The sequence below is a fragment of the Erinaceus europaeus genome, chromosome 18 (genome assembly GCF_950295315.1).
Source record: "Erinaceus europaeus chromosome 18, mEriEur2.1, whole genome shotgun sequence".
Taxonomy (NCBI): Eukaryota; Metazoa; Chordata; class Mammalia; order Eulipotyphla; family Erinaceidae; genus Erinaceus; species Erinaceus europaeus.
Window position 1 is genome coordinate 35,455,152 of NC_080179.1, and position 25,866 is coordinate 35,481,017.

Sequence of the window (25,866 nt, forward strand, 5' to 3'; positions counted from 1 at the left end):
GCAGTTGCTTCATGGTCTTCCCAGGCGTTGAGCATATTTTTAAAAGTTTGTTGGCTCTTCTGGGTATGATTTTCATTTATATGCCAAGCCAAGAGGCTGTTCTCAAATATGTGATTGCTCATAATTAATATATTAAGTGATCTTTGGTGTGTCATACTTGTACTTCTGTGTCTTTTTGTCCTTTTGTTTTTCCCTCTCCATGTCAGGCTATGTCTATGTTAATTTTATATGTTAACAGAACTTTGGTCAGTTCCAGATTGGATGCTTTGTTTTTCATGTTTAGCTTTTACAGGATTGATGGGTCCCTAGTGTTCTTGGCAGATGTTGGTGTGTGACTTCATACATTTTATAAAGAGTTGTACTATATCTGAAAGGAAAGCTGTCCTGGCTGGCTGGTTGGTGGTTACTTACTCTTGAGGTTCTTCTTCACTAGGTAGCCCTTGGTGAGTTTGCAAACTTGTTATCAGCCTGAAAATTTCACTTTTAGTCTGGTGGTCACACTCTGCTGATTGAGTGAGCCCTGCTCTCCTCATTCAGCTTTTATCATGCCTGCTTTGCTGTGGAGCGGAGCTTGTTTGCAGCCCATTGTGAGGATCCAAGTGATTTATTATTCATGAGGGAGGCAGAAAAGTTTTGACACACTGGAGAGTCAATTCAGCACTGCACTCTCCTGTACATTCTATTATGTTTCCCAAAGTGGGAAAAAAAAAAAAGAATTCAAAGACAAGTCAAACTATTTTTTCAGTGGTTAAAAGGTAATAACTATCACGGAAAGGAGGGAAATGAGTACCGCTGAAGCTGGTATTTAGAGTGTAATAATAGAGAGCAGCAGTAATAAAGATGCTGCCTCTGCTAGGCTATCATACCCTGAGTGCTCTGCCTTTATTCACTGCTTCAGTCTTCACAGTAGCTCTGCCAGCTAGTTACGTACTGTGACGGTTTCCCCACCAGGGCTGTTACCTGGCTCTGCATCTACTTGATTCCGCCTTTCTTGGTTGACTCCCTCCTCCTCCTCTCCTCTTTATTCATCTTTTCTTTCTGAATAGGTAGAGGGTGAAGAGGAGAGATACTGCAGTGGTGCTCCACTGCTCCTGAAGTTTCTTGCATGTAGGTAAACAGGGCCTCAAACTTGGGTCCTAGTGCACTCTGTCTCCCAGACTCTGGTGGAATTTTCTTTTTCTTTTTATATTTTATTTATTATTGGATTACAACAGTGAGAAAATGAGAGGGGAGGGGGAGATAGAGAGGGAGACAGACAGAGAGACACCTGTAGCCCTGCTTCATCACTCATGAAGCTTTCCTCCTGCAGGTGGGGAGTGGGGACTTGAACCTAGGTCCTTGAGCATTGCAATGTGTGCTCTTAATCAGGTGTGCCGCCGCCTGGTCCCTGAATTTTCTTAGTTGTCATTTAGTAATGGAAGGAAATAGAGCATGTGAAGTTCTGGACCAATTTGTTACCTTCCATGGAACAAGTGAAGAGGACCTTAATCCTCACGTAGGCTGTCCGCTTTAACCATATCACCTGGGAGGAAGCTGATGATGACTCAGGATACCTGGAATCAGCGGTGGAGGAGAGAAATGCTAATTTGTAAAAAAGTAAAAGCCAGCAAATAGGGCCTTCACAAAGGTTTCCAGTTGCATTTTTTAAAAGTATGTATGACTTTAGTATATATATATATATATATATATAATATACGTATGTGTGTATTTTACGTCTATCCATACATTCATACTGCTTTTGGTGGTCTGCAAGACAGCAAGTGTGCACGTGAGATAGTTTCCTCTTGACACTTGATGTGCATAGTGCACTCCATGGGGAGACCACCTGTCTCTCTGTGCAGAGGACATAATCACATGTGGTAGCTTGTCCCAGACCTAGGGTGCTCCCGTCTCTGTGATACACTTGCAGTTGTCTATTTTTCCTGAACACTCTTAAACATTGTTTCTTCTCTTTGCCAGCGGCAAAAAAATTGGTGTAGACTACAACTCTGCAACAGAAATCAAAGAGTTCTGTGTATGTGTTGGGAAGTTCTTGCAGAATGATATGTAAGATCATTTCTGGAACAATTCCTGACTCCTTGTCCAAAGTGCAAGGTGGAGCCTGGACACCTTCTGGTTGTATTAGACCAGTCCAAATGGGACTGTAAATGCTAGGAGACAGTTGAACTTTAGTCATACTAAAGCAGCCTGACTACACACTACTGCGAGTAGAACCAACAAAAGTGCTCCATGCTGAGAGATCTAAAATAATAAAATAAAAAATGACTAAGAATTCCTGGCCTGCCACAATACTTAATGGCACTCAAACTTCAAACTCACACAAGCTGGCCTCTTCCTTTCTGCCTGTTTTTGAAGACCAGCTATTCTAAAAGTCATGGAACATTACCTTCCCCTTTGGGCTCTCAGAAGTGAAATAAATGAAGAAATAGAGAGCCAGGAGGCAGGTATTTGTGAGTTAGATGTGGGTTTAGTGATCTGGAACTCAGTTGTGTTTTCCTGAGAAGTGTTGGTTGAGTGGACGATGAGCACAGGCAGTTACTGACACTATGATTTCCTTTCTGCATTCATGTGCTGTTCCTGTCCTCTGCTGAGACAGTCCCAGCTCAGACTCGCAGTCACTTTTGCTCCACTGGAGAGTAATCTTCCACCTCTTAAACTTAGTACTAGGGGACACTCATTTATTAACACATTGATTCCTTTTCTCTTTTTTTTAATTAAAATTTTATTAGTGGCTTGATATTTTTTAAATTAAAATTATTAGTGACTTAATATTGAACAAAATTATGAGGTAACAGGGGTATAACCCCTCAACTTCCCTACCACAGAGTTCCTGTGCCCTCCTTCCCCCCTTCAAACTCACACAAGCTGGCCTCTTCCTTTCTGCCTGTTTTTGAAGACCAGCTATTCTAAAAGTCATGGAACATTACCTTCCCCTTTGGGCTCTCAGAAGTGAAATAAATGAAGAAATAGAGAGCCAGGAGGCAGGTATTTGTGAGTTAGATGTGGGTTTAGTGATCTGGAACTCAGTTGTGTTTTCCTGAGAAGTGTTGGTTGAGTGGACGATGAGCACAGGCAGTTACTGACACTATGATTTCCTTTCTGCATTCATGTGCTGTTCCTGTCCTCTGCTGAGACAGTCCCAGCTCAGACTCGCAGTCACTTTTGCTCCACTGGAGAGTAATCTTCCACCTCTTAAACTTAGTACTAGGGGACACTCATTTATTAACACATTGATTCCTTTTCTCTTTTTTTTAATTAAAATTTTATTAGTGGCTTGATATTTTTTAAATTAAAATTATTAGTGACTTAATATTGAACAAAATTATGAGGTAACAGGGGTATAACCCCTCAACTTCCCTACCACAGAGTTCCTGTGCCCTCCTTCCCCCCTTTGGGAACTGCAGTGATTCCCCTGAGGGCATTGACTTCTTGAGGGCACTTCTTTTGAGTGAACAGATATAGCTGACTGGAAGGTAGCCTCTGTCTGGGGGAGGACAAGGCTTATAATTTGCTAATCTTTGGTTCTTCTTTATTTGCTATAAGGGCAGAAACGTGGTGTAAAATCTGTTATGTGTATGTGTATGCATGCACATGGATATTATATGCACATTTATTTTTAAGAATTCCTCCCCCTCTTTTGATTGTTCCTTGAACATTTGAAATGAGAGTGGTGCTATTAAAGTCACTATAAAGAAATAATTTTACAGTACAGATCCTGGCCCTCTTGGCAGTTTGGGGTATTGATGGTAAATATAGATTGTTTGTATAATTGTCAGGCAACTTCTTTCTTAAGAGTTGCAATATCACAAATGATTGAAAAGCTGATGTTTCAACTTGTGCTGATGTAAATTAATCACAGGTGTGGAATCTTGAGGCTTGTGATGAAAAGACTGCTAACACAATCAAATTCAGACATGTTTTATTATGTAGAATTTAATCTATAAAAATGCATCTTGGTGTGAGACTATGTGTTCTAATTAATAGTGGTCCAAATCAAGAGGCTGTAATTCCACTAGTGGACTGAGTTCTTAGAGGCACTTGAAATCATAAGCACAGAAAATGTCTCTGTTTTATGGTTCCGTGAAGTAACTTGAATAAGGAATAGAGAGATTTGAAGGTGGTAGACAGTGTGGTCTTGCTAATGGCACAGCTGTCTGGGGACAGAGCCCTTCTCCTGCCTCAGCACTTCCTACCACCTCCCTGCATCTTTTGAACAAAAGAGAAGACAGTGCTGGGAGGGTTTGCCCTACTTCTCGGAAATCTGACCTCAGTCAGTCTTGCCACTGGCTACACCCACCTGCCTTTGTGTCTCCTTCTGTTTTCTCTCAGCACGTGTGTCCTTTCTCAGAGTCTCTTCACACTCTGCCATTTTCCTTCCACCCGCACTTGGTGATGATATGCAGAATCTCATTCTTGTTCCTGACAGGTTTATAAGTGGGGATGAGGGTTCAGATAGTATCCTGCTCCAGATCCCAGAGCGTGGGAACCCACAGACTTTTCAGGCTAAACTGCATGACACCAACTGTGACTCTTTCTACAACATTGAATTGGAAAGCCAAGTATGTCCAAGCCTGGCTTACACTTAAGGTATGAGATTCACAGACACAGTACTGCTTATACTCAAGGCTTAAGATGTGTACACCAATTATGTGCTTTCAGACAAAATTATCAAGTAACAGTTATATTGAATTCACATGCTAAAACATTTACCTTTTTTTTTTCTCACCACTCCCAACATTTACCTTTTTTAATATCATATATTTGATTGGCTTTTAGTGAATCCAGAGTATGTAACTGTTAATATTACCTAATGTTAGGACTTTTTTTTTTGTGCCTCCAGGGTTATCTCTGGGGCTTGGTACTTGCACTATGTATCCACTGCTCCTGGAGGCCATCTTTTTTCCATTGTTGCTGTTGCTGTTATTGTCGTTATTACTGTTGTTGGATAGGAGAGAGAGAAATTGAGAGGGGAGGGGAAGACAGGGGGAGAGGAAGACAGACATCTGTAGACCTGCTTCCCTGCTTGTGAAGTGACCACCTCACCCCACCCAACCCCCAGCATGTGGGGAGCCAGGGGATCCTTGTGCAGATCCTTGCCCTTTGTACTATTGCCTTATTGTACTATGTGTGCTTAACCCACTGCACTATTGCCTGGTCCCCATGTTAGGACATTTGCACCACCCAAAAGGAGACCATCAGTATTGGATCGACCTTCCCGTGGTGCATCCCGTGAGTACCCACTCATTGGGGAAACTGACGATCCTTCCTAGCCGACTGAATCCACATGGATCCCAGTCACTTTCAAAGCCAGCAACAAGCAGCTCCTGACAGCAACCTGACGCTGTTGACTGGCTACGGAAGAAGGGCAAACGCTAGAAGAAGAAGAAGAAGTATAGTATGTAAGATTGATATTACAAATAAGATCCTTTTCCCATTTTTGGGTGGGGTCAGTTGTTTTCTTGTTGCTGGGTTTGGTGAGCTCTTTATATATTTAATTATTAGCCTCTTGTCTGATGTATGGCATGTAAAGATCTTCTCACACTCTGTGGGAGTTCTCTTTGGGTGGCGGTTTCTTTTGCTGTGCAGAAGCTTTTTAATTTGATGTAGTCCCATTGGTGAATATTCTGTTCATATCCTCTCACCATTTTTGGATGGGGTTATTTGTTTTCTTCTTGCTGAAAAAGAAGTTGAAAAATACAAAAAAAAAAAAAAAGGATAATTGATGTATAAAGTCAAAGGTCTGCGTCCAGTCATAGCTGCAGTGAGTGAGGGTAGAGTTCATGTTTTTAGACTCACCTCTCAGTGGAGATCAGTGTTCTTTTACCATCACAGAATCTTCTGGAATAGTAGATTATGAAACTTTTCTTCTTTTTCAATCAAGCCCAGTGTGTCATCCTTGCAGAAAATTTACTCTTGTAACCAAGCTTCACCCTTTGTTCTTTAAACCCATCCCCAACATTGACAAGCATGGTAATCTCACATTCTTTTGTCCAATTGTCTTAAAGTAGTAGGATGCAAAGCACTTTGCTAAATAGACCTGACACTGTCAACATTTGGGCAGCAGAATTATCTCCACCTTGAGTCCCGGGTCATGGTCACTGCAGGTTTGCTTCAGCTCCTCAAAGAAGATGGTACAGTCGTGCTTTGCACGGGCTTCCTTAAAGGGCTTCCTTAAAGGGCCATCTTAAAGGCACAGTCACAGGCTGCCTTATCTTATTCCTTGGGTCCTGGCTCTCTTCAGCCTTCAGCTTCAGCCACTGTTTCCTCCTCTCTCTCATCTCCTTTTTTTTTTTTTTTTTTTTTTTTTGCCTCCAGGGTTATTGCTGGGGCTCGGTGCCTCCACTGCTCCTGGAGGCCACCTTTTCCCCTTTGTTGCCCTTGTTGTTTATTGGTGGTGTTGTTACTATTATTGTTGTCATTGTTGGATAGGACAGAGAGAAATGGAGAGAGGAGAGGAAGACAGAGGGGGAGAGAAAGATAGACACCTGCAGACCTGCTTCACCACCTGTGAAGTGACCCCCCTGCAGATGGGGAGCCAGGCTCACCTCCTTCCTATTGATTAAGTTGAATCAAGCTATCTGCAAGTTGATGCATTCCTTATTCCTACTTTGTGATGTTACAAAGCGGGGCTGGGGAATGGATGGCAGCCACTAAGTGTTGTCATAGCAATAGATGACATTGTCACAGTCCAGGTAACAACTCTTTTTTTGTTTGTTTGTTTTCCTATACCAGTTCTTACCATCCTTGACTAAAAACATTTGGAAGGTGGCCAACTAGCAAGAGCCTTGTTTGCTATGAAACGACATAGGGTCTGCGTCAAGTGACCATCTTGGGTATCACGTTCTGAGGGAGACATTTCCCTTCCTATATGTTACTGACAGTATCTTAGTTGCCAGTATATCAGGGCATTAGCATGGCCTTACGATAACAAAGATCATGCTCTCTAGCTCAGAACTTAGTCATACTTGCTTGTTTTTTTAAAATCAGTTTACATGCTTGCTTAGTTTACATTAAATACAAAAACTGTCAGTTTTTTTTTTCTATATTTATTTTCCCTTTTGTTGCCCTTGTTGTTTTTCATTGTTGTAGTGATTGTTGTTGATATTGTCATTGTTAGATAGGACAGAGAGAAATGGAGAGAGGAAGGGAAGACAGTCGGGGGGGGGGAGAGAAAGATAGACAACTGCATACCTGCTTCACTGTCTGTGAAGCAACTCCTCTGCTGGTGGGGAGCTGAGGGCTTGAACGGGATCCTTGTGCTGGTCCTTGCGCTTTGTGCCACGTGCGCTTAACCTGCTGTGCTACCGCCCGACTCCCAAAACTGTCGTTTTTTTTTTTTTTTTTTTTAGTTTTTTAGACTGTTTTTTTTTTTCTGTATATTTCCCTTGAATTAAAATCATGACAATACAGAAAGTGAGTTTGAGTAGGCCTGCTTTTTTTTTCTCCTTCATCATAATTGTTTCCTATTACTACCATAATAATAATTTTCATGCTGCTGCTTTCTCTTGGGGGTTTTCCTTTATGCTTTGACTTTGTTATCATGGCCGACCCATTCATTCCATCAGCACTTATCAAGGACTTATTCTTCCTAATTTCCTGATAGTTCAGAGGTGAGAACATCTTCCTCCAAGGGCTGAACGGAGTAGAGGCAGCCAATGAAAATGTTGGAATATGCTTTCTAAGTGGTATAAAGACCAAGTTTGAGAACAATGAATGAAGGGTGAGTATGTGAGGGTGTGGAAATTCAGGGACGGCATCTCTCAGGAATCACTGTACCAGGGATTTAGACAAAGGCATTTCAGATGGACAGGTGCAAAGATAGTACGCGGTACAGACCACAGCATCCTCAGGGAGCTACAAGGCTCTCTGAGAGTTGGGGTAGCTGTGGGCTGTTCACTAGATGGGGAGTCTTGGGCCAGGTCAGGTCAAAGAGCCAGTGGAGGCTCCAGAGAGGAGGGCTTGCTGAAGGGCGTTGGCACACACTGTTGCTGAGTACTTAGAGATCATGAGGACACAGCTGCATGCTGCTTGTTGCAGAAGCACGTGCTCAGAAGAAAGCAGTGGGTTCCGCAGGGGCCCACCTTGATTTCCAGGTGATGATCAAGGCTCTCTCACCTTTCTTGTGTGTGTGACAGAACACAGACAAGCATTGGCAGCCTCAGCTTGGTGGGTGAGGCAGACATGCTGAACTGAGTCTGGTTGATCTGAAGGCCTTGTTTTGGGAAGCTTAGGAGATTGTTCTTGGTAGACCCTGATTGTTGTACACTTTGTGCACCCTCCTGCTCCCCATCCTCCAGATTATTGGTATGCAAATTGTTAAAAGCAAAGCTCTTAGTTGAAAGCCAAAGTGGCAAGGAAAATGTTCTTTTTTTATTGGTGAGCGAGTGGGTTGGGTGACATCTCAGCATAGAAGGAGACTGGAAAGCTGCCTTTAATTAAAGAGGTAGTCTTTCATGCTGGCATGATTCTTGGGGAATACTGTTAGGAACTGTAAAAATAAAGTAGTCTAGATGCTGGGTCTTAGGGTAGAAGGAAGCTTAGACCACCCTTCTCAGCTTATAGGCAGGAAAAATGGACTCCAGAGAGAGCATGACTTCTGAGTGTCACACAGATGTGGTGCACAGACTGTTTGGCTCAGGAGTCTTCCCTTCATTGCACCTTGCTGACTGCCTGCAGTCTAGACGATAGAGCAGAGTTGGACGGAATCTGATCTCAAGGCTATTCAGTCACCTGTAGACCTAGATTCTTAACTTCAGTCTCATCATAAATTACTTTCACTGTTTACCAGTCAACACTTAACTGACAAGTACGGAAGGGATTTATCCTAATTAGTGCAAAAGGCAGTTTTTCTTTAAAAGAAGAAAAAATGCAGGTTAGTTTTTTATCTCATTATAGTATTGGCAATTTTTATAAAAAGCACAGCTTGGCCGAGGTAATTAAGAATATACAATTCATCATAATAAAACAATGCCACAAAATACTGTTTCCTTTTATATATTTATTTTATCTTCCTTGATCTTTTTATATTTACCTGTTTTCTGTGCACAGGGAACAATTTGTTTCTCATGTAGACTTGGAAATGCCTTTATGCTTGTGGGAAAAGAATAAACCAAGCAGTTAGAAAAAAAAATGTTTATTGTCTTTCATTCTAGTTGAGCCTTAATTACAGAGAGTGATCTGGTGAAAGTTTCCATTTGGTTGATAAGTGACATAAATCTTTGCAAGAGGACATTAAAACAACACTTTTGTTGTTCTTTAGCTATGTTTATTTCAATATTTTTTTCCAAATCACTTTATTGGGGGAAATCATGATTTACAAGCAGGTGTTTTTGCACTAGTATAATTTCTTATTTCCCTTTGACAGAAAATAAGTGATACCCCACTGCCATCACCAATTAGGGGTTAGTTCTTTGGTATTTTTTTAATAGGGTATTCCTTGTTTGCTGTATTTGCAAATTTCTGTAGAAACAGTTTTGGAAAAAACTTAACCTCCTTTCCCTCCCTCCTTCATTCTATTCCCCTTCCCTTCCCCTTCCCCTTCCCCTTCCCCTTCCCTTCCCTTCCCCTCCCCTCCTCCTTCCCCATCCCTTCCCTTTTCCCCTCCCACTCCCCCTCCCCCTCCCCTCCTTCCCTCCATTCCCCTCCTCTTCCCCTCCCCCTCCACTCCCCTACCTCCCCCTCCCTCCCCCTCCATTCCCCTCCCCATCTCTCCTCTTTTCTTTTATTTCTCTCTTTACCAGAGCAGCACTCAGCTCTGTTCTATGGTGGTGCAGAGGGTTGAACCTGTGACTTAGGAGCTTTAGGCATTAGAGTTTGTTTGCATGACCGTTATACTATCTCTTCCACTCCTATAATTCTTATTTATTTATTTATCTTAATTTCTATTCCATAAGAGGCACTGCTGTGATTTCAGTCTAGTGTAGAGACTTAGTTATTTGATGATGAAATATTTCCTTTTTCAGGTTTATGAGCTAGAACTTGTTATACTTTTGGCTTTTTTTTTTTGTAATCTTAAGTTTTATTCATCTCGCAAATGTTTAGACAAGTTTGATGTATTACTACATAGACCAGGCATTGCAGGTGCAGCAAGATGATGGAAACTCGGAGCTGCTGTTTTCAGGAAGCTCCCTGGTGAAGTTTTTCTAAGGGCCTGATAAATGAGGGTAAATAGGCCTAGGAACTCCACAGTAAAGCTCAGGAGAAACAAAATGCCAGATACCCCATTATAGAACCAGAAAGTCTGGTTCTGACCCAGTTGGGTGGCAGCCCTATGAACTCTTGTAAAAGTGCTTTGAGATCATCAGCTGATGAAAGCCTGGGTAGTATTAAGTGTGAGGGTTGCTACATGGCTCTGACACCAGACATGGAGACTTGTTAAAGCCAAGTGCCCGTTTGCTGCAGGGATGGACCCACAGACAGGAGCGGTGACAGACACAGGGCACAGGAGCTCCTTACTGGCCGGGCTGGGTTCTTTTCAGAGAGCTGTGGGATGGAAGATGGGAGAGATGACATGCTTCCTCCTGCCTGCCCTGCTCAAGGCTCTGTCATCCCTCACCCTCTGGGAGTATGTCTGAGACTTAGATACAACTGAAATAGAGCTGCTTGACTTTGGGCTAGTTGGGTGGCTTGAAACTGAGGTCTCAGCTAGGAACTGACTTGACTCTGAGTCAACCACAGACTTATAAACTGGGTGAAGACAGAACTTGGAAAAAGTCACACCCACGGTATGAAGGGAAGATAAATAGGAATAAACCCACTGACTGTCTGACTTTCTTTCTTTCTTTTTCCTCCCTTTCTTCCTTCTCTTTTTCCTTCCTTTTTTTTTTTTTTTGCATCTTAGATATTTACTTTAGATTAAAGTATAACTCACATACATGATTTTAGTTTCAAGCACAAAATATAATGACTTCACATTTGGAGACCGTGTGAGGTGATTAGTCACCATAAGTCTGTCTATCGTATTTTCTTACTGACTTCCAAATTGCCAATACACAGTGTTGACTATAACCACCAGGCTACACACCATGTCTTCTTCATTCATCTACCTTGCAGGTAGAACTTTGTACCTCTTGGTCCCCATCACCCTTTTTGCTCACTGTCAAACATCCTTCCCCAAATGGCTGGAGACCACCAATGGGTTAGCGACTAGGAAGATCTGGTACACATCACAATAGCACAGCACTCAGCTGTAAGACATGGTGGCATTTCCACTTTTGCCACAATGTGGATTATCTTAAAGGAATCACTTTACGTGACCTCAGTAGAAGGGTATATACTCACGATCTCACTCAAACTCGGAACTTTGGAAACAAAGAAAGGAAAAGTGCAGGGTGAAGCTCGAATTGGCTCTGTTGTAGATCCCAAAACTCTGGGGGTTGGTGGTAGGGAGTTAGGGGGTGAAAGGAGAGAGGAACCTTGTGATGGAGGGTCAGTGTGCTGACACTGGCCATGAGGAAAGAGGAAGCTGTACCCTTGTTATAACACCAGGATTGTAAAGCAATATTTCCCCAATAAAGTGATTCTAGGAAGGAAACAAACAAACAAGCAAAAAACTGAAAAGGATCTTCACCCTGTCTCTACATTGGCTAGTCTTCAGTCATTGAGGCAAAGCATTTCTTTTTAAAAGATCCTGGAGACTTTAATCTTCTCACATTTGTTTCTAGTTCTCTTTCCTTGGTTCTCTACAAGTTCATCCAGTTTGATCTCTAATCAGCATCTAAATATATACTTGGGGAAGATATTGTTTCTGTGACAGAACTCTTTTTCCAGGATTTCTTGGGAAAGTAATGTTTTTCTGATTCCTGGGGGGGAAAATCAGGAAACTGAACATATGGGGTCCTCCTGTGCAGGACGTAGACAGCCACAGATGGAAGGGATCCACTGCTAACAGGGTGAAAGTTGGAGTGGGAGACCTGACCTGGGAAGCTGCAGGTAAGAGTGGCATCTCAAGACAGAGTAGCATGAAGCAGAGAATTTGTCAGCATCCTCTGGCGTTTTGTGATGCTGTAAATGTGCCCTTGTGGTCCTGCTGGCTGCTGCTGGTGACTGGTTCTTCCAAATAAACATCAGCTCATATGCATAACAAATTGTATATAAACCCTGTAATAGTCCAAATGGGGAAAAAAGTTTCCAAAGCAGTCTTTGAATTGGCAGTTTGAACATACTAGTCTTTGTGTGCCTGAAGCCTGGCCTGGTAAAGTCAAATATAGGCTATTCCAGAGGTCAGTATCCATCTCTCAAGGCCAGATAGTAAACATTTCAGGTTTGGCAGTCCTTTTGGATTCTGCCACAGTTCTGGGCTCTGCGCTTGGAGTGGAGGCAGCTATAGATTCTATGGAGAATGGAACCGTTGAGTTGATTCCAATAAACATTTTATTTACCAAAACAAATTGTGGGCTGGGCATGGCCTGTTATTGTGCTGCTACCCATAATGTTCACTGATATTTTTTTTTTTACTATTTTTTTATGGCTACACTTCTCTGTAAATGCTACAAAGTTTATTTCTTATTGCCTAGTTTTGTTTCCATTGAGGAAACATTTTAGAAACATATTAAGAAGAACATAACTTTTTCCATTCTTTTTTATCCTGTTTTATTTGTCATCTTTGAGACTTTATCATTCTGGGATAATTTTTTTTTTTTTTTTTCAGATAGTGACAGAGACGGGGAGAGAGAGGAAGATCCCACAGCATGGAAGCTTTCACCATAGTCAGGGAGGGGGTACATGCATGCTGGTCCTATTCCTGGCAAAGCAGGTGGATATGTGCCTTGACTTGGGAAACCTCGAGAAAGGGGTCGGTCTTCTGGGGCATGTGACCTATCTCTGTTTTCCTGTTGGGAATGGGGAATTGTTGTCACTGTTGCCTTTCTCTAGAATCCCTACTGTCTGATGTTCAATTCCTTGGTGTGTCTGGAGCAGATTAGTTTCAGGGATACTTGGCATTTATAAGCTTGGTTGTAGCCATTTTGTTTTTGACTGGGAACCTGGGAAGACTTGTATCATCATGCAGATCATCTGTGCTACTGTTCTGCATTGGAATGTTTAATGCTCTTCCTCCCAGGTAGCTTTCCTACTTCACTTACTCTAAGGGGGAGAAAACAGGACAGGGAATCAAGAATATCTGTTTTAAGGGGCTGGGTGTGGCACACCTGATTCAGCGCACATGTTACAATATAGAAGGACTGGGTTCAAGCCCTGGTCCCCAACTGCAGGGGAAAGCTTTGAGAGTACTGAAGCAGGGCTGCAGCTCAAATCATCTCTTTCTCTTCTTCTCTATCTTTTGCTTCCCTCTTGATTTCTGGCTGTCTCTATCCAATAAACAAAGATGATAACATTTTAAAAGATGTTTATTATCATTTTTAAAAATGCTTTGACCATTTAGTTAAGTTCTTAAACTCAAGATGCAGTTGAACTTGTAATTAAGAAAGCAAATTCTAGACTCAGTAAAGCATGATTCTCTGTTTTGCTACTTATTAAAGTGTGGTATGAGGTCATTTTATTTGACCTCATCCCCAAAGTTTTCTTTTAATCTTTAAAATAGGAGTTTTGATAGCTGCCTCTCATTTTTTTAAAGAATTAAATTAGATTATGCAAGTATGTGGTTAGTTCATTTCTACAACGAAGGACAGACTGACTGACTGAAGGCTGACTATCACTGACTGTAAGGAAAGGAAGTTCTTTGTGGGGCTCTATGGGGAAGGAACATGTGTCTCCTGGAGGGTAAACAGTTTGTTGAAAATCATGTTTTGAAGGCTGGAAAATTGGCTGGACTATGCCCATCCTTCTACCATGTGCCCTGCTATTTATTTATTTATTTACTTATTTATTTTAAGATTTGTTTATTCAGAGAGAGAGGTTGGAGGGAGCATGAGAACAGAATGGATAGACTCTGCAGCTCTGACAGAAGCTTTGCTCAGGAGATGACCAGGGGTCAGGAGACGACTAGGGGCTAAGGACCGGCGATTTGCAAGGCCTGTACTTTCATTCTGGGCTTTTCCCAGAGAAGCTCAAATCATCTCAGTTGACAGTGACTGTCCAGCAAGACACACCATGGCTACTTCAGGCTGTGGACGTCAGAGGGGGTGTTAGGGGAAGTCAGGGGCCTGTGTGTGGGAAGGCTGAAGCATTCGCGGTAGATAGCAACCATGATTTTGAGTTGCCATAGGTGGTGTCATAGCTAATAAGCAGAGAACACTTGCCCTAATTCCTTTTTTTCCCTCCTCTCCTGTTGCTTAATTGTTGTGTTTATCTCCAAGAACTCATCTGATTTGAAGTCCCTTTGACACTGATCAACTATTCCGGTCCCATCATATTACAGTGATTTTTAAAGAAATGACATGTTTTTAAAACTGAATTGAAGAAAAAAATCATCTATGATGTTAAGCCTAAAACTGGAGTTGGAACACTTTTTTCTTTCTTTCTTTTTTCCCTCTGTTCTCCCACTCACCCTCCACCACTTCATAGGAATGTGCTTCTGACCTTTCTGGGTTAGGTTTCCACAGGGCACATTGGCTGCCAATAATTAAGCTTCCCTTCCAAACAGAATGAGTTTGGCTACAGCTTTGGAAACAAACAAACAAACAAACAAAAAAGCTTACTGAAGTTGTTGTGACAAGTTACTGGAGTTTGTTTTGTAGATCTTTATTTTATAGTGCTAATTTTAGTTGGCACACAGACCTCTTCTCATTCCACTTTTTAAAACCTTCCTTGGGCTTTGAACACTTGGCTCTCTACTCTGTCCCCTTGAGGGCCCATGCTCCTTACTGGTGTGAAGGAAGATGGGCCTGGACTACAACCTCTGGGGAGTGAAGTGTCCATTGGCCACCAGTAGCCCCCACTTGACAAACCTAACCTCTTTGTAGTGACCATAGGACTGACTTTAGTGCATGTGCTGTCTGAGAACACTTCAGAAACTTGACTTTCAACACCAGCTGTTTGCTGGGTACTGTGAAGAGAAGGCAGCCAGAGAGAGTGTATGTAGTTAAGTGGTCCTTGCCTCAGTTAGAGCTGATTTTGCGACAGACCAAGTTCAAAGCAGAAAACTAAGGGGATTTTGCGACAGACCAAGTTCAAAGCAGAAAACTAAGGGCCAGGATGAGTCCTGCAGAATGTTAGGTATCAGAGGAGTTAGAAGGAAGCAAGGTGGAGAAACTGGAAAGGCATTGGAGCAGTCAGGACAGAGAAGCTGGAGAGCCTGGACGGGGTCTTGAAGGATAAGGAGGGATACAGAGAGGTGACAGGGCCAGGAAAATTGAAAGGGAAGTAGAAGTGACTTTCTAGCTGAAAAGTAAAGAACTCAGTCTCTGATGAAAAGAGAACTCTGGTGGTTATCTTTGAAAGGTGGGGAAACAGAACATTGCTGGTGGGTGTGGTGTGGAACTATACCTTGTAATCTTACAATCTTATAACAAACTATTAAGAAATAAAAATATTAAAATTAAAAACTTCACTTGACAACTAAGAAACTGAAGGTTAGAGCCTTTCAGAAACCTATTAAAGGCTTATTTATCAACCTCTGATCCAGATTTGAACCTGTACTTGCTGCTTATCTCAGATTTAGAAATCCTTTCTTTGTGTGTTATTATTAAAGTGATGCATTGTGAATTTTGGATATAAGATATAGTTTACTAGAACAAGAAAAAAAGTTTTTGGTGCTATACCAATTTAATTTCACTAAACTTTTAAACTGAAATTGCATCTTCACCCAATCTTCTATATAAAATATTTACCTTCTTTTTAATTAATTATAGAAAATTATGTTCCAGGGGGCTGAGCAATAGTGCAGTGGGTTAAGCGCAGGTAGTGAGTGCAAAGCACAAGGACTGGCATAAGGATCCTGGTTTGAGCTCCCAGCTCCCCACCTGCAGGGCGGGGGTCACTTCGCAAGGGGTGAAGCAGGTCTTCAGGTGTCTGTCTTTCTTTCCCCCCTCTGTCTTCCCCTCCTCTCTCCATTCTCTCTATCCTATCTAACAACAATGACAATAACAATAATAAAAAATGACAACAATGATAAACGAAAAGGGCAGCAAAAAGGGAAAAAATAGCCTCCAGGAGCAGTGGATTCGTAGTGCAGGCACTGAGCACCAGCAATAACCCTGGAGACAAAAAAAAAAAAAAGAAAAGAAAAATTATGTTCTAGTTGCCTGTTCATATTAAACATTTTTAGCAGAAAAAAAAAAAGAGAGAAATCTGTTCCCTTAGCCTTCTCTGTCTCCCCACCAGACAATGGGGTGGATTTTGAATGATTGTTGAAAAGTGTCACTTTTCTGCTCCTCCTCTCCAGGGGGTGGGTCTTTTAGTTGTTTGGTTTTTCTTTTCAGCTTGATTGTGGACTTCAGCTTGAGCTGAAGCAAGAAAAGAGTGAATATTTGAACTATTTCCCTTGAATTTAAGGTCACAATGCAGGCATTCTAAACCATTATTTGGGAATGCTTGTATGTGGGGCTTGTTTTCTGCTCAGATGCATTTACAGCAAAGTTTTCTTGGCAACATGTTCTCTAATGTCAACAAAAGACATGACTTTTCCAAAAGGAGTATATTCTTCAGTGTTCTGTGTTACTGATGTGAGTGGGGAAGTTCGGTCCTTAGGAAAAATTTCCCCTTCCTTTGGTAAATGTTGATGTTTTTCAAGTCTTCCTAAAGGAAAGGGAGTTTGGGAGGCTTTTCATTGTGAGTTATCTAGAGCCTTTCCCTCCCCCCGCACGTGTGCTCCTTCTCCTTCTGCACATTGCCTCAAGAGCCTTTGAACTAGAACTGAGGGCTGAAGATGAACAGAAGTGAGTCATATGGAGGTGGGTAGATCAGAAGCTGGTTGATCTGGGACATGGGGTACCTTTAGGGGTGGTCTTGGGCCTGGGGAGTGGCTTGTATGTCAAATAAACATTTATTTATTTATTTATTTATATCATCTGTTCACAGTACAGTTGACACATGTACAAACTTTCACCTCCCCAGGACAGGGGTCTGCAAAACCCTCTCAGCCCCAGCTTGGTCCTGTTCTACCATCATGCACCAGGACCCCGGCTCCCTCTCCATCCTCCTCTCCCCTTCTTCCTCAGAGTCCTTTGCTTGGGTGCACTGCACCCCACTTGCTCTGAAACTGTTCATTATTATTTCAAGTAACTACACTAATTTATCTATACAAAGGCATTAAAAAATGTTGTAACAGGCTAACATGATCCTTAAAGCAGCTTGAGAAAAAAACCTTACCAAGTCTAAGCCTCACTGGAATTTATATCATCTAGAACAATATTTAAAGACCATGATAGCTCTATGACCTCAGCATGCTGTTCATAAGTGTTTTTCCACCCCTTTCCGAATCTGCTTCAATTTAAAGTCGACTTTAGTTCTGTGGTGGGGATTGAAAGGCTTGTCAAATATGCACTTCCTCCAGCCAGCAGTCACACTGCCCAGTTCTCTTTGGCTTAGATGTGTTTTTTTTTCCCCCCTTCTGCAGTCTTTTGGGAGCAGCACAGCAAGAACTACTGGAGAACTCCACACACTGGAAGTCTCTGGAGCCCCGCTTCTGCCTCCCGAAGGCTCCCTGGGAAGGAGGAGACACCCTGCAAGGAATTCGGAAGATATGAGCCACAGCCAGCTCTAAGGTAGCTGACTCAGCTCCCTGAGCTCAGCTGCGTTGCCTGTCTGCAGCAGAGCTGTCTTAGCAAATCACCTCTGTTGATTCTGTGTGGCAGAGATCAAATCTACATGGTGGCTTCTAGTTACAGTGATGGCTTTGTTGCTTTCTGTGACTCCAATCTCAGAAAATTAGTATCTGGTCTAAAAATTTTATTTATTTAAATTGTATTTATTTATTTATTTATTTATTGCCTCCAGTCAGTAGGACTCTGTGTGCCAGCACTACAAATCCACCTCTTTTGGTGGCCTTTTTTTATTGGATAGGGCAGAGAGAAATTGAGAGGGGAGCTTAGATAGAAAAGGGGAGAGAAAGATAGACACCTTAAGACCTGCTTCACCACTGTAGGGTGACCCCCCCCTGCAGGTGGGGAGCCTCAGGGATTGAACCTGGATCCTTGCTCTGGTCCTTGCACTTTGTGCCATGTGTGCTTAACCTGCTGTGGGCCCCTATATTTTTTCTTTACTGGGGGATTAATGGTTTATTTACTTTTTATTATTATCTTTATTTATTTATTGGATAGAGACACCTAGGAATCGAGAGAGTAGGGGGTGATGGAGAGGGAGAGAGTCAGAGAGACATCTGCAGCCCTGCTTCATCACTTGCAAAGCTTTCCCCTGCAGGTGGGGACTGGGGCTCGAAACTGAGTCCTTCCTTGCTCATTGTAACATGTGCTCAACCAGGTGCACTATCACCCGGCCCCAGGATTAATGGTTTACAGTTAACAGTAAATACAGTAGTTGGTGCATGCGTAACACTTCTCAGTTTTCCATGTAACACTCTAACCCCCCCACCCAACCACTCCCCAGCCCACGTCCTCCTTGCCATCAAGTTCCAGAGCCTGAACAACCCTCCCCCATCCTTTACTTTGGTTTAATCCACCTAATATTTCTTTAAAAAATTTTTTTATTATCTTTTTTTATTGGATAGACATAGCCAGAAATCGAGAGGGAAGGGGCTGATAGCGAGGGGGAGAGAGAAAGACGTTTGTAGCACTACTTCACCACTCATGAAACTTACCCTCTGCAGGTGGGGGCCAGGGACTCAAACCTGGGTCCTTATGCACTGTAACATGTACACTCAACCAGGTATACCAACCCCCACCCCCCTAGTAATTCTTATATTTATTTGAAGGTAGGCTTTTTTGGGGGGTGGGGATTCCTTAAGTTTTACCATGTTGTTCAAATACTACTTAGTGTTGCACTACATATAAAATGCTTTTTCTTATTTATTTTCTACTTGGTAGAGTCACTACATATCCCAGGTTTAAAAGCCTTTGAGGATCACAGCAAAATTGAACAGCAAGTATAAAGAGCATAACTCTTCCTCCTCCAGGAGACCTGTTTGTCCTGTCAACGTCCTGTACCAGAACGGGGCTTATATTGTCATTCATGAGGACCCTCTAGAACTCATCGTCTAAAGCCAGGTTCACTCTTGGCCTTATTCACTCTAGGCTGTAGCCAGTGTGTAAAGACAATGTTTGTTCCATGGTCATGACAGCAAAGTTTCCCTTCTTTATTTGTAAAATAAAAAATAGAAAATATCGACTAAACCACAGGATAAGAGTGATAAAATTCCACAGATTTCCCACCACCAGAGTTCCTTGCCCCATCCCCTCCACTGGAAGCTTCCCTATTCTTTATCCCTCTGGGAGTATGGACCATCATTCTTTATGGGGTGCAGAAGGTGGGGGTTCTGGCTTCTGTAATTGCTTCTCTGCTGGACATAGGTGTTGGCAGGTGGATCCACACCCCCAGCCTGTCTCTGTCTCACCCTAGTGGTGTAGGGCTCTGGGGAGGGGGTTCCAGGATATATTGGTGAGGTAGGAGCCTTTTTTCTTAAACGAAAGTTGAACCTGTCATTCTATCAAACTATTTTTCTTATAAAATTTATCTTTGATTATTCTCAAGCAGTACAGTATACTAAAAGTTTACTTTTATAAGGGTACATATTTTAAACTGTATGTAAAATATACTTATGTAAAGACATTTAAAAAGATAAAAAATTCTTTCCTTCTCTCTTTTATCCATAACTGATTATTTGGAGCACACTCCTTTTCACACACAAATGTTTTCATATACAAACAGTATATGAGGGTGAATTGTTAAGGTAAGATAACTATATATAAATAATAATTATGTAAGTATTGATGGGACATGACTACTCATTTTATATTACATTTGTATTTCTTTTAGTTGCTATGTTCTGAATATTTCTTCTTTTGTGTAGATTTTTTTTTAAAGCAAAAGCACACTAAATAATTATTCTAAGTAAGAAACTCTTATTGTTCCTTGTAAGGCTGAATATGATAATCAGTTCTCATGTAAGGGAAAACTTTCACATTCAGAGAAAGAAAAAAAATAACTATGACTTTTGACACTAGACTTTTGGTCAGTAAGGGTGTGAGTTTTTATTTTCCAAAGCAGGTGATGGATAACTGCTAAGGTGACAGTTATTTCATATTTTCCCTTTTTGGGGGCCCTGGAAGGGGCTTCTTTAGCGCTAGACTACATCAGCATATCAGTCCAGTTGTTAGTTTTGGCTATTAGCCCTAGAACAGTTTGAGACACTTTCATGTCCATTTATGGTGGCATGAACTTGAATCAGTTTGAGAGGAAGTAATGAATAACTGGGGTGGAACTAAGAGATTAACTTTATGTTTGCAGATGTATTTATTTATCTGAGGGAGTCAGATAGCAGGAGGAGCTGATGGTGTTAGTTCATAGCTAGCCCTGTTATTTCTAATTATGGAACAGGGTTAAAATTGTTCAGCTCAGTAGTTTCTAGTGTGGCCGATAGCGAGAATCATAGGAAATGTTCAGATCTATGGAGTTGGGAAAGAATTTTGTCATTTTATTTATTTTTATTTTACTTGTATTTATTTTACTTATTTTCAGAAGAGTAAGATAAAGGGTGAATATTAAATGAAAAAGGTACAAGAGTAGAGAATGAAGGATAAGTCTTTCCTTTCCAGCTCCCAATTGCCCAGCTTCTCTGAGAGGCAGCTGCTGGTGCCAGCTCCTTGTTTTTTGTTGGCTTTTTGGTCAGAGTTCTGCTCAGCTCTTCTGTGCTGTGGTGCCCAGTCCTTCTGTATTTCCTTTTTCAGAGATTTCAAGGACCATTTAATGCCTACCTGATAGCTAATAGATCATTGCTTTTTTTTTTTTTGCATAAATCATAGTAATATAGACCATAACTCTTTTTTTTTTAACTGAAGTAATCTCCCTTGGAAGTTTTTTTCCTTACTAGTACTTCATTCACTCTTTAATAGGTGATTAGTACTCCTTTGTGGGGAATCTTGGTCATTTACTTAACCAGTGTTTTGGTGGCCATACAGAGCTTTTCCAGGACGATAGTTGTGAATAAGGAGTGACCTTGCTCATACATTATTTTAAATGTCTGAATGCATCTGCCATATCCCTCTCCAGTGGCCTTTCCAGCTTGAAGATCATATGCATCTTAACATGGGTCGACATTTATTGCCAACTTGCTATGTTTTTGTAGCTTATAGAGTTTCAGGTCTCCCCCATGATGAAGGACTTCTTCATGCCCTGGACAGTCACAGGAAAGGTCACCAAACTAGTAGGTTTGTTCTTTGCCAGATTGATCTGTGGAGAAATGACAGCACTATGTAATTCTAATTTGCATTTTGTAGCCTTTATTATTGACACTGAGCAACTGTTCATAAGTTTAAAGGCCATTTGTATATCCTGTTCTCTGTCCTTTAAGTTCTTATCTTTCCTGTTTTTTTTTTTAAATACTGGTTTATGGATCTTCTAATTAATCATTTGTAGGTACGTTTTATACATCAACAAATTACTCTCATCACCTTTTGCTCCTTGTGACATGTAACGCTTATATTTTTTCCCAGTTGGCTGTATGTTTTAAAATAATGATTGCTTTGTTGTGTATTTAGTTTTGTGTAGAAACAAGTATGTAATAAAATGCTTGTGACTTGAGGGTTTTATATAACAGGTAGAAGGTCTACTCTAGTCCTAGATTTAAAAATTTACCTCACAGTTCTTTGTGGTGCTGGTGCCCTGAGTTCTTTATTTAGATTTGAATCTTTGGTCTATCTGGAATGTTAGGTATGAATTTAACTTATTTTTTCTCTGGTGCTATATTAATTAGGGTGAGTCTGTGCTGCCATAGCCAAGGAACTAGAATATGCTATGGTCCACAAGAAGCTGCTTTCCCCCCTCACTAAACAGCCCCAGTGCAAGCTAACCATCTCATTGGAATGGCCATAACTGTGGACCTTTGTCTGTCTTCTTGCTCTGCTGGTTGTCTCTGTGGCTGTCTGCACAGTCACACATGGGCTGCTCACTTATCTACTTCTCATTGTTAAGGGCGTAGGAGGAGTCTAGTGATTGGCTGCTGGACACATCACTTTCCCTTTCATTAGTGAGGACCTAGTCAGACAAGCATAGTCAACTCAGGAGGATGGGCAGTGAGCTCACCAGCATGTTCACTAGGAGGTCAGCATGAGGTTTCTGTAGAAAATTAGCAGTCTTGGGGCTGAGTGGTGGCACACCTGCTGAGCACACGTTACAATGCCAAGGACCCAGGTTCAAACCCCTGGTCCCCAGATGCAGGGGGAAAGCTTTGCAAGTGGTTAAGCAATGTTGTAGGTCTCTCTCTGTCTCTCTCCCCCTCTCTATCTCCCCCTTCCCTCTTGATTTTTGCTTGTCTCTATCCAATAACTAAAGATAACAAAAAAAAAAAAAAAAGAAAAGAAAATTAGTAGCTTCTGCCACATTAGCTAGTCCTCATGACTCCCAACTTTTCCTCTTTGATTGATTTTTTACTATAAATTCCAATATTCCTTTTTGGTCTGTTTCTGGGATATCAATTTATTTTCATTGATGTGTCAGCTATGTGTATCAGAATCACCCTATTTTTAAATTTTATTTTTAAAATTTCTATTTTTAAAAAGGAAACACTGACAAAAAAAATAGGATAAGAGGGATACAACTCCACACAGTTTCCACCACCAGAACTCTGTGTTCTATCCCCTCCCCTGATAGCTTCCCTATTTTTTATCCTTCTGAGAGTATGGACCCAGGGTCATTATGGGGTGCAGAAAGTGGAAGGTTTGACTTCTGTAATTGCTTCCCCACTGAACATAGGTGTTGGCAGGTCGATCCATACCCCCATCCTGTCTCTGTAGTGGAGCAGGAATCTAGGGAAGTGGGGCCTGCAGGACACATTGGTGGGCTCATCTGCCTAGAGAAGTCCGGTTGGCATCATATTAGCATCTGGAACCTGGTGGCTGAAAAAAGAGTTAACATATATAGCCAAACAAACAGGTTCAAGAATCACCCTATTTTTAAAGAACTCTTTAGACTTTTTTCTTCTTTCTTTTTTTTTTTCATAGGGATAGTGTTTCCCCTTTTAATTTTATAGGCCTTTGATATTTGTGTGTGGTATAATAAATAATCAAATCTTAAAATAATTGTATCTATCACACTCTAAGAAAGCCAGCTGCTAATGTTGGGACTATATTAAAGGTATAGACAAAACTTGTTATGGAGGGTTTCTGTCTTAATGCTGTTATTATTTTTATTTATAATAGTGATTCAATAATGATTCATAAGACTGTAAGGTAGCAGAGGTACAATTCCACACAGTTCCTACCACCAAAGTTCTGTGTCCCATCCCCTCCATTGCAAGCTTCCCTATTTTTTATCCCTTTGGGAACATAGACCCTGGATCATTATGGGGTGCAAAAGGTGGGAGTTCTGGCTTCTGTAATTGCTTCTCCATTGGACATGGGTGTTGGCAGGTAGATCCACACCCCCATCCTATTTCTGTCTTTCCTTGGTGGGGCAGGGCTATGGGGAGGTGGGGTTCTAGGACATATTGGTGAGGTTGTCTGCCAACATTGGTCCATGTTTTGATGATATTTATAAGAGGAATCCTTTTACCTTTGTTAAGCAAGATGTTAGGAGCATGGCTTCTATCCTGCATTTCAGATTTCTCCCCAATCACTAGAGTACACTTATTTCTATGTGAATCTCCCATTGCTCCTTTAGTTAGGTGAGTTGGTGCATGTATTGTTATGATGCTGGCCTCTTGGTCTCCTTCCATCTGTTGTCCGGGTCCACCTCCCCTCCCTCCACTTCTCCCAATTCCCCATTGTGGCTCCTTCAGAGCCAACTTGCCTGTTCAGCTTGAGCTCTGAACCTGTTCCCATGGCCCATCTCCTTTCCCATGATCTATTTAGACTTTTGATGGATATATTTAAGTGAACAGCTGTGTGTCTATTGAGTCATACCAGTTATCTGACTCTGCTCTGGCTACTTGACTGGCAAAATCATATCTCAAGCTAAGTTGTGAGAGAATTCCATTAATCACATTACAGTTGGGACCACAAAGAGAAGCCTCTTAAAGGAAGAATGTTGATGGGTTATCCCATAATTTTATATTAGAGTGATCTGTCTGCTATTTATGGTGTCACCTGTAGGAATTTTCTGAGGGACTAAGTAACTAACGTTTCAGTGCTCTGAGCTTTTAGGCAGAATTCCCTGGTGTCACACACCATTGCCAGCTGGTACTGACTTATTTACATAGATGGTGGAGACATTTCAAGTGTCTTGGTCTTCAGAGGTGCAGCTTGTTAGTTGCAACCTCCAGCTGTGTCCCTAGCTTCCATCACCCAGACTCTACTCCCAACACTTCTTTCCTTTGGGGCTCCTTCTGGGGTATAAATAGCATGGACACATGCCTTTCCAAATGGTGTCAGGAAGTGCTAAGCAGACTTGGGTGGAGGGAAGCATCTGACTTGTAGATGTGTTTTCAAGCCTCAGAAGCTGCCTCGGAGGTCACGGGCGTGCTTCTGGGTGCATCAGTTGGTGTCTGCACCTGGAGACCCTGGGTGTCATAGTGTCTACAGGGAGCCATTTGGCACACTCAGCAGCTGCTCACCGGCTTTTTTGGTTCGGCTGTTCCTTTTGGGTGACACCCTTCAAGTCTGAAACCCAGGTTACAGACAGGATCTTGGAATAGATCTCAGTGTCCTGTGGTTACTGTATTACACCTAGGGCATGGGATACCCGGTCATAACCTTTAGCCCGTTGTGCTAAAGTCACCTCCCTCTCATGTCAGATCAGTGTAGACACAGACTGGAACATTTTAGAAGTTGGCCCGGGAAGAGGCAGAGTGGATACACTTGTTGGAAAGTTGGAACCTCCTACATGTGGTCCTAAATCTGTCCTCAGGCATCACATGTGCCTGAGTGATTCTTTGGCTCCTCTGCCCACATGAATAAGTACCTTAAAAATGCTTGTGATTGCTGGCTATACACCAGGCACAGGGATGCAGACAAGGTTGTTGTGAGTTCTGAGTCTTTTCTGCTGCTGTGGTGGTGTTTGGAGAAGGAGGGGAGTGGAGAGGCGTAGGGATTAAAGCGTACCTCACAGCATAAACTGTGGTGAAGAAGCTGTGTAGGGAACGGTGGTGCAGGGGTGAGGCTGGAGTCCGAGGCAACAAGGGGCCTGAATGTATGGGAGGGGTGTGGAGGGAAAGAAGGCCAGTACTGAAGGGATAGTTTCTCTTTCCATTGGGATTTGTTGGCGTGGGGAGCAAGGCCTTGCTGGAGTTGATTTCTCTTCCATTTCATTCACCCCTTCATGTTATGGTTGGTCAGTCACATTAACCTTGGAATTGGGTCAGATGGCTGGTGCCCTGAATGTGTGCACAACGCAGAGAGCAGACAAGTCCTCACTGTTCACCCAAAGGGGAAGTCAAAATGAGGTAGAGATCTGACCTGAGCAGGTGTGACTTAAGGAGCCCTCGATGATTCACAAGGGTGTGTGTGTGTGTGTGTGTGTGTGTGTGTGTGTGTGTGTAAGCTGTGTGTGTGTAAGCTGTGGGGGTGAGATGGCTCTTCTTGTCAGTAGATTAAAAAAGAAGGGAAAGAAAAAGTTCCAGGAAGTTTGTTAACTGGAGGGAGAAGAGCGAGTTTGAGTTGGCTAGGGAAGTAGAACAGAGCAGCTGGGATGATGAGGTCTCATCCATGGAAACAGCAGAGATGCAGGCTTCTTGGTGCAAATATATACAGGTTCCTTGGTGCAGAGACATACGGGCTCCTTGGTGCACAGAGATGCAGCCTTCTTGGTGCAGAGAGATGCCGTCTCCTTAGTGCAGAGAGATACAGGGTCCTTGGTGCAGACAGATACAGCCTCATTGGTGCAGGCAGATGCCAGCTCCTTGGTGCAGACAGATGCAGC

At 42.1% G+C, this 25,866-nt stretch overlaps 1 protein-coding gene across 4 annotated transcripts in view; it reads left to right on the plus strand.

The window, feature by feature from the left end:
• ACVR1 (activin A receptor type 1) overlaps positions 1-25,866 on the plus strand; it is a 157,707-nt gene that overhangs the window by 49,925 nt on the left and 81,916 nt on the right. For 2 of the 4 annotated variants that reach the window (XR_009545966.1, XM_007524295.3), the window contains exon 2: positions 17,456-17,603. The exons of the other annotated variants lie outside the window; for them this stretch is intronic. The gene's annotated coding sequence lies outside the window, so the exon portion shown is untranslated. The remainder of the gene's footprint in view (positions 1-17,455; positions 17,604-25,866) is intronic. 4 annotated transcript variants of the gene reach the window in all.